At 25.0% G+C, this 2488-nt stretch overlaps 1 long non-coding RNA gene across 1 annotated transcript; it reads left to right on the top strand.

Annotated features, from left to right (window-relative positions):
- The first annotated feature begins 1156 nt into the window (after window positions 1-1156).
- On the top strand, window positions 1157-2198 carry LOC119662443. Its single transcript, XR_005250784.1, has 3 exons — window positions 1157-1598; window positions 1660-1811; window positions 1865-2198. It is a non-coding gene; the product is annotated as an uncharacterized LOC119662443 (long non-coding RNA).
- The last annotated feature ends 290 nt before the right edge of the window (window positions 2199-2488 follow it).

The raw sequence follows: 2488 nt of genomic DNA, 5'->3' as shown, positions 1-2488 counted from the left end.
TTATGTATAACATTTAATTTGTACGTACTCTTTATTTTGCTTTACATCCACTTGTAAAATTCAATTATTAAGTTTTCACAATTTATTATTACAAATTTTGAAATTTCGATATTAACAAATTTAATAATTTAATTAATTTAATTTACTTTGAAATAATTTTTATGTTCAAAATATTAGTTTGTGCGTACTTTTTACTTTGTTTTAAATTTAGTTGTAAAATTCAATTTTTAGGTATTCACAATTTACAAATAAAATTTTCGATATTTCGATATTATCAAATATATATAATCTCTATGTACAAAATTTTAATTTATACGTACTTTTTATTTTTACTTTGTTTTGACTTTGGTTATAAAATTCAATTTTTATTTAAATGTTCACAATTTATAAATACAAATTTTGAAATTTTCGATGTTATCAAATATATATAATCTTTATGTACAAAATTTTAATTTATACGTACTTTTTATTTTTACTTTGTTTTGACTTTGGTTATAAAATTCAATTTTTAAGTGTTCACAATTTATAAATACAAATTTTGAAATTTTCGATATTATCAAATATATATAATCTCTATGTACAAAATTTTAATTTATACGTACTTTTTATTTTTACTTTGTTTTGACTTTGGTTATAAAATCCAATTTTTTTTTAAATGTTCACAATTTATAAATTCAAATTTTGAAATTTTCGATGTTATCAAATATATATAATCTCTATGTACAAAATTTTAATTTATACGTACTTTTTATTTTTACTTTGTTTTGACTTTGGTTATAAAATTCAATTTTTATTTAAATGTTCACAATTTATAAATACAAATTTTGAAATTTTCGATATTATCAAATATATATAATCTCTATGTACAAAATTTTAATTTATACGTACTTTTTATTTTTACTTAGTTTTGACTTTGGTTATAAAATTCAATTTTTAAGTGTTCACAATTTATAAATACAAATTTTGAAATTTTCGATATAAACAAGTTTAATAATTTATTTAGTTTAATTTAATTTAAAAGAATTTCTATGTACAAGATATTAGTTTGTACGTACTTTTTACTTTGTTTTAAATTTGATTATAAAGTTCAATTTTTACGTTTTCACAATCTTATAATTACAAAATTTTAAATTTTTTATATTGACAAATTTAATAATTTATGAACAAAATTTTTCACTAAGTTTGAGAAACTACTAAAATTTCACTGTTGACACCGCCGTCTTAGTCAAGGAATTTTAGCTGCAACTGAAGCCAGAGCCAGGAGTCTTTCTTTCGCGGTAGAACAAAAACAAGAGACCTTCTTCTTGGTGAACGCTCCTTTTATCTCCTCCATGGTCAACGGTGTCAGCTGTAAAAACGTTAAAGTTTGTTGACCCAACATTAAAGCTCCTTTTCTGTACCGCACTGAGCGAAAGTTTAGTTTCACGGCGAATTTACATTTCTTTGAGTACCTATTGCAATTTAGAAGTGGTTTTTGTCTGAGTTGCGATCCACTTCTACACCTTTTCTGCACAAAGCTTTCTTCGTATGACAGGTCTCTTTACTATTATTTTGTTTTGATCTCGTTTGTTTGTTAGCAATGTGTTGTGCCGGTGAACGTGTGTATTTAATTCTATTAATTAGAAAATTATTTTAAAATTATTTTATTTTCCAATAAAGTTTCACCAAAATAGAATACCCAACGATCGCTCAAGATATGTGTCTTATGTTATGGTTTTATTCAAAAATTGTTCACGCACTAACCAAGGATTTCCATAAAATTTTAAGATTTGTCAAATTCAAAGTCACGTTGTTGGTGGCAGAGAATTGAGGTGAGTTGGTTTAACTTAATGTTTTTATAAGTATTTAACAATTTTTATTACAGGAACCTTCGAGTGAGTGTTACTTGTTGTGTGTTAGGTGGTCGTGTTGTGTTTAGTAGGCAGCTATACCAACGACGTTGTAACGATTAAATTTTAATTAATAAAATTTTGTATCATTACAAATGATTTGTAATAATTTAGACATAATAATGATGATAGATAATCGAAAACCTTTATTTTAATTTAATTATTTGTTTTGTTGTGAAAGCGAATTTTTATGCCCATAATGTTAATGACTTGATATCTTAGCCTTGAACGGTGGGTTAAGATATCAACATTTAGCAAAAACAACAACAACAATTGTATATCACGAGCACACTTTGCTCGTCATATGAAACTGCAGATAAGCCATGCATTTGGCATGTGCAATATTTTAATGCAAACATTATGAGAAATGAAAATTCGTTTGTGCAAGGTCAGTATTATAATTATTAAAATAATAATTATGTTTTTAAAGCAAGCTGGTATATGGACTTAGTGCAAGGTTAAAAGAAATTAAGTTTATCAGCATATACCAGGTTGCTAAGAAATTACGCAAGTAATATTTCTTATTTGTTATTCGTAAATGCATACAATTTCCATGAGAACTGTGACCGTTCCCATGACTAAGCTGAGCGATATCTAAG

Source organism: Teleopsis dalmanni, chromosome 1 (genome assembly GCF_002237135.1).
Source record: "Teleopsis dalmanni isolate 2A chromosome 1, ASM223713v2, whole genome shotgun sequence".
Classification (NCBI taxonomy): Eukaryota; Metazoa; Arthropoda; class Insecta; order Diptera; family Diopsidae; genus Teleopsis; species Teleopsis dalmanni.
This window is presented reverse-complemented; position numbering and strand designations above follow the sequence as displayed.